This window comes from Camelus dromedarius, chromosome 12 (genome assembly GCF_036321535.1).
Source record: "Camelus dromedarius isolate mCamDro1 chromosome 12, mCamDro1.pat, whole genome shotgun sequence".
In the NCBI taxonomy this organism is placed as follows: Eukaryota; Metazoa; Chordata; class Mammalia; order Artiodactyla; family Camelidae; genus Camelus; species Camelus dromedarius.
The window spans coordinates 4043096-4053256 of record NC_087447.1 but is presented as its reverse complement, the minus strand read 5'-3'; the positions used below and the strand labels follow the sequence as shown (position 1 = coordinate 4053256).

The window sequence follows — 10161 nt, the reverse complement described above, 5'->3', positions numbered from 1 at the left end:
CCGGCTGTCTTGTGACATTAGGCAGATCAAAGCCCCATTGTAAAAAGTCATGTTCGCTCTGTTCGTCCGCTTGGAGCCCGTGTCCTGGGACTGCCCTTCCCTCGTCTCAGGCACGGGGAGGGCGCTGACCCCCGGGGCATGGCTCCTGTTCCAGCCCCAGCCCTCCTTCTGGAAGGGGCCCCACCGAAAGTGAATTGTCTTTCCTGGGTCTGAGGCCCGGCACACCCTGACCAAGAATGAGAACGCGAGGCAGGCCAGCTCCTCCCAGTGTCTTCAGAGCAACAAGCTCCTACTTGGCCCTACACGTAGCGGCTCAGAGTGGGGAGAACGTCACGGACGCTGAGATCACCGAGCCCCCCGGAGCCGGCGGAGGGAAGGGCGGCTGGAAGGGGCAGGGCGGGGGCTGCAGCCTGGGGCCAGCGCCGCTCGGAGAGCAGGCAGGGAGGAAGGGACGCTCTGACGAGCACGGACACTGACTGGTAGGAAGCTGTCAGATCCCCCCAAGGGGCAGCTTCTATCACTCCCAAGTCAGGTGTCCAATGAGGGGGGCAATCAAATTATTCAACCACCTGAGAGGCAATTCAGGAGCCAGAAGGATCGCGTCGCATCTTCCAGGCTGTGGCCCCACTGGCAGAGCTGCCTGTGCAGGTGCTGGGATGGGGGAGCACAGAGTGCAGAGGTGCGTTAGTAATGTCTGTCCGGGTGCCCATCTCCTGGTGATGGTGTGTGTGTCCCAGGCCTGCCACTGCTTCTGTGTTAGTCAGGATAAGCTAGTTTTGCTGCAGTGACAAATAAACCTCAAAATCTCAAAGACTGAATGCCACAAAGATTTCATTATCTCTCATGCAGTATCCAAAGTGAAGGGGGCGATTGCTCAGGGCGGCTGTCCTCCCCGTGCGGGTTCCGCGTCCCTAACCCTAACCCACCTTGCCAGAGGATGACGGGCACACAGGGCTCTTCACAGCCTCAGCCTGGATGTGATTTGTCACTTTGACTCACTTGTCATTATCCAGAACGACTCCTGTGTGCTCTCTGCCCTGCCCATTGGGAAGTGCGGTGAGTGTCCGGGAGGGAGGGAGGGAGGTGTACCATAACCCTGCCAGGTGTGGAACGTGGTCCCCCCCAGCAGTTCCAGACCAGGCCCCGTACATCTCACCTGGTCCCCTCCACCCCCAGGGTTGGAGTCAGGGCCCAGAGGTGCTGCTGGGCCCCGGGACACCAGGGCCCCGGGGCAGGGAGAAGGTGTGGGATTAGGGGCCTAGGGCCTCCAGCTTGGTCCCTCTGCTGGCCACGAGGCCTAGGCTGTGGCCCCTGCTTATCTTTAGCTCTGGGGCCCACAGGTCTGGGCCTAGGGGCCAAGGATACAGCTCTGGTCCTCATGGGCCCTGATCAGACACCCCAATCCCAACGACAATCCAAGTGACAGTGTCCCTGCGTTCTGGAGCCATGGCCACCGCCTCCACCCTCTCGGGCCTTAGTTTCTCCAGAGCAGGCTCTGGATTGGCCCCAGGGGGTCTCTGAGGGGTGGAGTATTGTGCTGGCGGCTCCTGTAAACACTGGGAAGCGGGGAGAGCCATCAGGACCCCCAGTGGAGACTGAGGCCATCCTTCCAAGCCTTCCTGCCCTGCCTGCCAGGGAGGAGGGCCAGAGCCACCGACCCAGGGCCCCCCACTCACGCTGCCAGCATCCCTCCCTGGGGCTCTGTGTGGCCAGCTCCCGTGATGCAGTACCTTGGAGGGCTGGCTCAGGAGGCAGGGAAGGCAATGGGTCGAGTGAGCACCTGGAGTCGGGGCCACAGGCCAACTGGAGGGTGGCCACTGAGAGCGTGACCTGCGTGACCCAGTGCAGGCTTGGTGTCGGCCTCCGAGCCTTGCCCAGGCTGTTCCTTCCACCTGGAAGGCCTGCCCCTTCCCCGGCTGGCTCTCATCTCTGGGAAGGGGCATCCTGTGTGCCAGTCCTCTGCTCACACCTTCACCTTCTGTCCTCCCAGGAGTCCTCTGACTGCTCAGTGCCCTCCTCCAGCCACCTGGCTCCACTTGCCTGGGGGTCAGCCAGAGGCTGCCGCCACGCCCTGTTGCGGGAGGGCAGGGCCTTCGTCTTAGACCTGGGCTTGACCTTCTGAGATTTCCGGGGAGGGCACTTGATGGGGAAGGAGAGAGTCCCAAGAGTCCCAAGAAATTCCCGCAGAAAATTGAGGAACCTGGTACTCAGAGAAGAACCCTCTCCCACGCGCGGCTGTGCCCCCGGAGCCTCTGCACCTGCGGGTTCCCGGCACCCGCTGTTTATCTGCTGGAGAGGAAGCGTTTAAAAAAGTCAGCTGTAGCATGCAAATCCAAGCAGAGCCGGCCTGCCGTGATTTGCATGGGGACAAAAGCTCCTTCGGGTAGCCTGGGGCCCAGCCCAGAAAGAAGGTTCCAGGTCTTCAAAGTGACCCCAACTCCCCAGGCAGGCAGGGCTCCTGGAGCCTAGGACAGCACCTCTCGAAGTGGGGTCACCTGGGCACAGACCGAAGGGCAAAGCCTCGGGGTCCCCTCAGACTTGCTGGATCAGGAGCCCGGGTGGGGGCGGGTTGCTAATGGAGAGGTGTTCCATCTTCTCGGGCTGGAAGACCCGCTGTTGTCAAGATGTTGGTTCTTCCCAGTTTGATCTGTAGCTTCAACAGGAGCCCAGCCAAAATCCTGGCGAGCTGTTGCACAGGTATCAAGAAACTGACTCTGAAATCTATGTGGAAAGGCCTGGGTAGCAGAGCAGCCAACGGGATCCTGAAAAAAGATGGAACTTTGAGCAAAGGCTCAGCAATGTGCTGTGATGAGCCCCCAGGCGAGTCTGCAACGTGGTCTGGGGACTGTTGGGAGGGGAAGGAAGCGGGGGTGGGGGTGCGGAGGGAGGCCCCCTCGTTCTCAGGGCCCCTCCACGGCCACTCCCAGCGGCCTCAGTCTTCTCCTGGTGGCAGTGGCCTGAGGTGTCTTTGATCCCTCTCCCGTCCCTCCCCCTGTTCTTTATTCATCACCTACCTGGATTGCAGCCTCAAGGGCTCCTCTCAGCCTGACAGCCAACATCTCCATTCTCCATCCCTCTGGAGGGCAAAGGAGGGAGTGAATCTCATGGGGTACAGATGAAGTTCTCTTTAGCATCAAGGATTGCCTGAGGAAAAGGCAAGATACTCATACCTTAATAAAGCTTGTTTTAAGCAACCCAATCAAAAAATGAGCAGAAGACCTAAATAGACATCTCTTCAAAGTGGACGTCCAGATGGCCAGCAAGCACATGAAAAGATGCCCAGCATCACTGATTGTTAGAGAAATGCAAATCAAAACTACAGTGAGAGGAGGGCAGGTAGAGCTCAGTGGTGGAGCACATGCTTAGCGTGCACAAGGTCCTGGGTTCAATCCCCAGTGCCTCCATTAAAAAATAAGTAAGTAAACTTAATTACCTCCCCCTCCAAATTAAAAAAAAAAAAAAACAACTACAGTGAGATATCACCTCACACCAGTCAGAATGGCCATCATTAAAAAGAAAGGTAACTGCTGGAGAGGGCGTGGAGAAAAAGGACCCTCCTACACTGCTGGTGGGGATGTAAATTGGTGCAGCCACTGTGGAGAACAGGATGGAGAGTCCTCAAAAAACTAAAAATAGACTTACCGTATGATCTAGCAATCCCACTCCTGGGCATACATCCGGAGGAAAATATAATTCAAAAAGACACACGCATCCAGTGTTCCCAGCAGCAGCATTTATAACAGCCAAGACACGGAAACAGCCCGAATGTCCGTCGACAGACGACTGGACAAAGTTCTTCAGAGGTGTTCTTGCCCTCTTCACCATAGAGATCTTACACGAGCTGTATTCAACTGGTTTCTAAGTATTTCACGGCTTGCTCACTGAGGTTAGGAAATTAGGATGTGGCAGGTCTGGGAAAGCAGAGGAGAACCAATCACAAGTGACGACGAAGGAAGTGTCTAGAAAGTGCTTACTCTGAGGGTTCTGTGGCTGCACCCATTTGCAAACCTGTCTCGTGGAGACTTCTGGAGTCAGGCTCAGCTCCGAGCGAGATGTTCCCCCAGACTCCTTGGAGCTCACACTTGCTGTCATTCTACACTTGGTGTTCCAAGATTCATCTGGAAATTGCCAGGTTGACGGTGGCGATAGGGAGTGGGTTCCTTCCTTGTGCCCACAATGCACCACTTTCTTACAGCAACTGGTAGCATGGTTAAAACTCCTGGAGCCCTTTAAGACTTAAAGGGCCAGACACCAGCTTTGACAGGGCGACCTGAAGTGTTGCTGGAGCCTGGACCGTACTTCTGAAATAGCTCTTTCTGGGGGACAGAAGCAGAGCCATTTTCTTTCTCTTACTTCTCACTCTCAGACCACCTCTGCTGGGCCTCCTTCTTGCCCCAAACTCTGTCCTTGTAACTGTCCTTAATGTCACCTCCACATATTAACAACAGTCTTGCTCTCGGGGAGTGGAGAGTCCAGTCAGATTTAAATCAGAGCCTCAGTCTCTTATGTCATCCACAGCTCCTTCCTGCTTCACAGCCCCTTCCTGCTCTGAGGGTCCCTGCTCGGGCTGGGCGGGATGGCCGGGCTTTGCTCACTGGGACCCCGCCATGAATTGCTGGCCCAGGGAAGATGTCCTGCAGCTGAGCACCTGCGACTCCCCCAGCCCTGGGCGCCTCTGCAAGGAGGACCCCAGGTGGCCCCCGGTCATTGTCTCACTTTCCTGGGCAGGACTCTTTCAAGATGGCCCACTCCTGGCTTCCTTCCGTGATCAGCGACAGACAATACCAAGTGTCTGTGAGCATGTGGAGAGATGGGAGCCCTTGTCTGCTGCTGGTGGGGATGTAAATGGTGCGGCCGCAGTGGGAGAGAGCTTGGCAGTTCCTCGGAAGGTCAAACACAGAGTTGCTGTACGACCCAGCCACTCTGCTCCTAGGTAGGTGCCCAGGGAAATGAAGACAAGTTCTGGTACACGAGTGCTCACGGCAGCACTGCGCACGGTGGCCACAGGCTGGGAAGAACGGGAGCGTCGCTCGGTGGATGGATGGACAGAGACGGTGCGGCAGAGCTGAGCAGCAGAACATTGCTCAGCCGCAGAAAGGAACGAGGTGCTGATAGCGACGCATGCTACAACATGGGTGAGCCTTGAAAATGGTATGCCGAGTCAATAAGGCCAGTCACCAAAAAAGCCCACTTATTGTGTGATTCTATTCAGACGAAATGCCCAGAATAGGTGACTCTACAGAGACAGGCTGTAGGTTAGTGGTTGCCTGGGGCTGGATGGGGACTAGGGCTGGACGGGGCCTGGGGGCGGGGACGCCTGGCGGGTGTGGGGGTTCTTTTTGGAGTGATTAAATTGTTCCCGGAAGGGTCGTGGTGATGGGTACACAGCTCCGCGCATGTACTAAAAACACTTTAAAATAGATGCCTTGTGTGCTTCTTGCGTTATGCCTCCATAAGCCTGCCATCGGGAAGAATGGCCCTGCCAAGGCCTGTCTCTCTGGAACAAAGTGACCTAGGACCAGAGGGCACTCCCGAGCAGCCCGCATTCCCGGGAGCCTCTGCTCCTCTCCTGCAAGCATCTCACCTGCTCCTCCCCGCTTTGCGCTGTCTCTCAGGGTCCCGCCTGCTGGGCTGTGGTCCCTCAGCAATTCGTGTCACGCAGCCTCCACCCCCAGAGTAGGAGCAGAGGGTCTGCCCTTGAGGCCTGGCAGCGCCCCCACCAGGCCCCCAGCTGCAGTGGGCTCTCCCCCCGCTGGGCTGGCCCCCGCCGTTCATTTGCGCAGATCCACCCCTCCCTCTGTCCACCCACCCACCTGTCCACCTGTCTTAGTCCAGTCGGGCTACCATAACAAAAGTACCATAGGCCTGGCCTTCTAAACAACACAGATTTATTCCTTCCAGTTCTCGAAGCTGGGAAGTCCAAGATCGAGGTGCCGGCGGATTTGGTGTCCGGTGAGGACCCCCCTCTGGTTCATAGACGGCAGACGTCTCACTGTGTCCTCATGTGGCAGAGGGGGAGAGGGAGCCCTCTGGGATCTCTTTTATAAGGACACCAATCCCACTCATGGAGGCTCCAGCCTCATGACCTCAGCACCCAAAGCCCCCACCCCTAATACCATCGCCTTGGGGATAGGATTTCAGTACATGAATTTTGGAGAGGACACATTTAGTCTGTAGCATCAACCAACCCTCTGTCTGCCCACCCACCCCAACTGTCCACCCACCCACCCACCCGCGCACCACCACCCGCACACTCCCCCCCACATCCACCTGGCAAACGCTCACTGAGCACCTGCTGTCAGCCTCAGCCCGGTGGGAAGACAGCTGAGCAAACAGACACTGACAACTGGATGTCTAGGGCCAAGCTCGAGACGCACTTCCCACTTTGGTTGTGAAAGCATGAGTCCGACATCCCCTCCCTGCTCTCCAGGTAGCTTGACGTGACCTATTTTACTCTCTAGACCCAAAGTGCTCCTCTTAGGTTCTAAGGAGGCCAGATCGGGGCCGAGACCAGGGGACTCAGAACCCATGTGGGCCCCAGCCCCCTCCCTGACTGGCTATGTGACCCCCAGCAGGTTGCTGCCCCCCCCCCCCCCGATCCCGGCCCTCACTGCCAGCACCATGACGGCACCGGGCTGGTGCTCTCCAAGGTCCCTGCTGGGCCTGGGCCTCTTCTGCCACACATGGAGCGGCTGCTCCCGCCCCGGGCACACCTGCCGGCCTCCCCTAGTTCAGGGCTCTCTGGGCCTCTGCAGCTCCTCCTCCCCCACCGGCGCTGGGGCTGCAGGGCCTGCTCAGACTTCCTCTGAGCGCCGCGCACTTCCCACCGCACATTCTCTCGTCTTGCTCTGCTCATCCTTTGAGTCCCAGCTCAAAAGCCCCCTCCTGGGTGAAGCTCCCTCAATGCCGCAGGGCCCCGCCTCTGTCCCCACCTGTGGAACATGCCCCTTGAAGCACCCCTGCCCCACTGACTGCCACAGGTCGCTGGTGCTGGCGCTGGGGTGTGGGGTTGTCTGTGGGGCTCACTGGTGCTTGAGGCCCCGTCCCTGCAGGACCCTGGGACACTCCAGGTCTGGCTTTTCTGGCTACTCCTGGGACATCCTGGGGCCCAAGGTATGAGGGGCGGGGGCTTTGGGTGATGAAGTCACGAGGGTGGAGACTTCATGGTGGGATTAGTGTCCGTGTAAGAGATCCCAGAGGGCTCCTCCTCTGCCACGGGAGGGCAGAGCTAGAGGTCTGCCATCTATGAATCAGAGAGGGGTCCTCACCAGACACCAAATCTGCCAGCACCTCGATCTTGGACTTCCCAGCCCAGATCCTGTGCCTGAAGCCTCCCTCCCTCCCTGGGCAGATCAAGCAAGGGGGCGGTAGGGGGAGCCTTCCCCACTTCAACCCTGGCACTATGACATGGTCAGGGCCCTAGAAGGACCCAGAAAGATCCAGAAAGATCTAGAAGGATCCAGCAGGCTCTAAAGAGAACTGGGTCCTGAGCCCCATGCCTGGCAGAGAGAGGGTGCCTGGGACATACTTACCAACAGGCTGAGCCACCAGCTTCCCTGGTTTAGGGCTGGATGCTGGAGAAGGAGCTGGTGAGAGGAAGAGGGCTGAGGCAGCCAGGAGGAGGGGCTGGTGATAGAAAACTTTGCGGGGCATCTCGCTCAGCTGCCTCAGCTTCCCTCTGAGGCCCAGAGCTGGGGTCGACCAAGGGGACAGGCAGACAGAAGGTTCTGGAGCCAGAGTGCACCTACTCCGTGGAAGAAACACAGGGCCAGATCCCACACAGCACCTGTGCCTCGTCGGGACCTGCTGAGCACCTGTCGTTTCATCTTCCCCCCTGGGCAGAAGGGGACCACCCTGGGCGTCACCATGGTGGCAGATTTAGGGTGACCTGGCTGGTCTTGCCACCCCTTTCTGTCTATAAGCCACATTCCGGCTTGCCCCTGCTGTGAATCATGTCACCGCACAGACCACTAACTTACTCTCTGTGGTCACACATGTGAGTCTCCGCCCTCCTGTTTACTTCTCTCGGCTCCTACAGCAGACTCGAACGCTCTCACGTAGCACAGCAAACACACATCCCCGTCCAGTGGGGGCCCCGCTCACAGGCAGGGGCTGAGGGGAGAACCAGCACAGGGGTTCTCAGCCCTGCTGAGTGCCTACATAGCCTAACACCCACGGGGCCCCCTCCTGCAGCTGGTGGCTGGGACTCAAGTTTGGGATGAGGGCAGGCAGGCGGAAATGGCAGTGACCAGTGGAGAGTCCCTGTGCTGTGCGGGATCTCAGCTGACTGGCCCAGAAGAGAGGATACTATGGGGGATCAAGTCAGGGACCCCCATTCTTACCCTCAACGAGCATTTATTGAACACCTGTTGTGTGCCAGGTGGGTACCACCCTACCTGAAGATGTGATGGTGAAACACCCAGTGGGGACGGCAGTCCAGTGAACAGTCACATGCAGATACTGTCACCCATGGGAAGGACAGAGACATGCAGGGAGCTAAGACGGGGGGTGGGAGAGTCCTGGGGGGGTCAGGGGAGGACCCACGATGAAGGGACAGCCCAGCTGTAGCCCCTCAGTGTCAGAATGGAAGGCAGGCTGTTTCTGGTGTTTCTGCCAGGGCGAGGTGGCCGTGGGACAAGGGGCAGGGACAAGAGGCCAGAGCACAGCTGGGACTGGATGCTGGAGCCCTGTTGAGCTTCGCAGTGAGAAATCGGTCGTGCAGTTGGGCCCCACACTCCGCAGGGCGCACACTTGGTTCTGCTCTGTGTTCGCTACCTGGAAACTCTTACTTGTTTTTGTACACATCCCACCCTTATTTGGCCCTGAAGGTCCTGTCCCCGGTGCCGCTGCCCAGAGCCCCAGCCCAGCCTGTGCTCGTGTGTGGAGGAGGGCTGGGGGCAGTGTGGGGCTGGCATCTCTGCTGGGCAGGGCTGGAGACTGAGTCCAAGCAGAATCGTCCATCTCTACGCTGGCATCAAAGCCTGATGTCTCCAATGGAGGGGGCTTCCTGGGTGCCTGCAGTGGGTGACCAGAGGGGGCCTGGCAGGGTAGGGGCATGGATTTTTCAAGCCAGGATGATGTCAGAGCCTGGGCCACATTCTGTAAAGTATGGCATCCCTGGGGTCCAAGGCTCGGAGTCCCTGCAGGACTGCCGGGCGCAGCTCAGTGTGGGCGCCAGGCCATGAAATGTCAACCAGAACAGCCTTTCTTAGTTGAGTCCAGAGGACCTACACTCCTGTCCCAGCTCTCATAGCTCTGGGACCCAAGCAATTGAGAGCAACTCCTGGCCTCAATCTGCTCACCTGCATAGTGGGTGTAACCTCGTTGGCCTCCAGGTAAGGGGTGAGTGTTGTAACTGCTACAGGAGGCCTGGGAGAGCCCCCTGCAGTGCACTGTTCCTGGAAAGGACCACGGCTGTGGGCCCTGTGCTCGCACAGAGGAGGCAGGCGCTCATGGAAAGTCAGATCAACGAAGGGAGGACCGAAAGGATGGATGATGTGGGCTCCAGCAATGCACCAAGACTCAAGGTTGCCCGGCTCAGAGACCCGTGGGGGAGGCGGGGCCGTGGCTGGGACGGAGGGCGGGAGGCAGCCGGGGCAGGAATGTCAAGGGGAAGAGGGAGCTGGCCTGCTGTCAGGAGGGAGCGATAAGCAAGCAGTGCCCACAGGATTAGGAAAGCACCAAGCGGAAAGAAGAGGCGTGGAGAGCCCTTTGCAAATCAGATGGGAAGTGAGATTAGATGCTGAATCAATAGAAGAGGCTCCAGCCAGATCCAAGGTGCTGCTGGGGAAGCATGGACGGCTATTCGGGGGCAGGCTGGAAGGACGGGCCCCGGGCACCCCGCTGGCCCGCCAGCCAGGCGACTAGGGAGCTGGGCCAGGTGGTACCTGCCTGAGACCACCCGGATGCCCCTCAAGCCAGGTCCTGCATTTGCCACCTCTGTGGCCACACCTCCCAGCCCCTGGGGCTTTGCCTGCCGGAGGCTCCGGCTTGGGGAGACAGCAGCAGGTGGGGAGGGAGGTGCGGGCAGAGGTCGTGGTGGGACAGGAGCAGATCCTGCCTGCTTACTCCTCCCAGGGGACGCAGCCTCCTGCCCTCCGGAAGCTTTCTTCCCAGGCTGGGGCTGCAGGCTCTTCGGGGCCGTGGGGGCAGGTGTTGTGT

At 58.8% G+C, this 10161-nt stretch overlaps 1 long non-coding RNA gene across 2 annotated transcripts; it reads right to left on the bottom strand.

Moving 5' to 3' along the window:
- Positions 1–727: 727 nt before the first annotated feature.
- LOC116152105 (uncharacterized) lies at positions 728–4172 on the bottom strand. Of its 2 annotated transcripts, XR_004135683.2 has the most exons (4): positions 4009–4172; positions 3643–3911; positions 3015–3144; positions 728–2762 (listed from the first exon to the last, which is right to left on the bottom strand). It is a non-coding gene; the product is annotated as an uncharacterized LOC116152105 (long non-coding RNA). The 2 variants fall into 2 exon arrangements; XR_004135682.2 differs by having other exon boundaries at positions 3643–4172.
- Positions 4173–10161: the final 5989 nt, after the last annotated feature.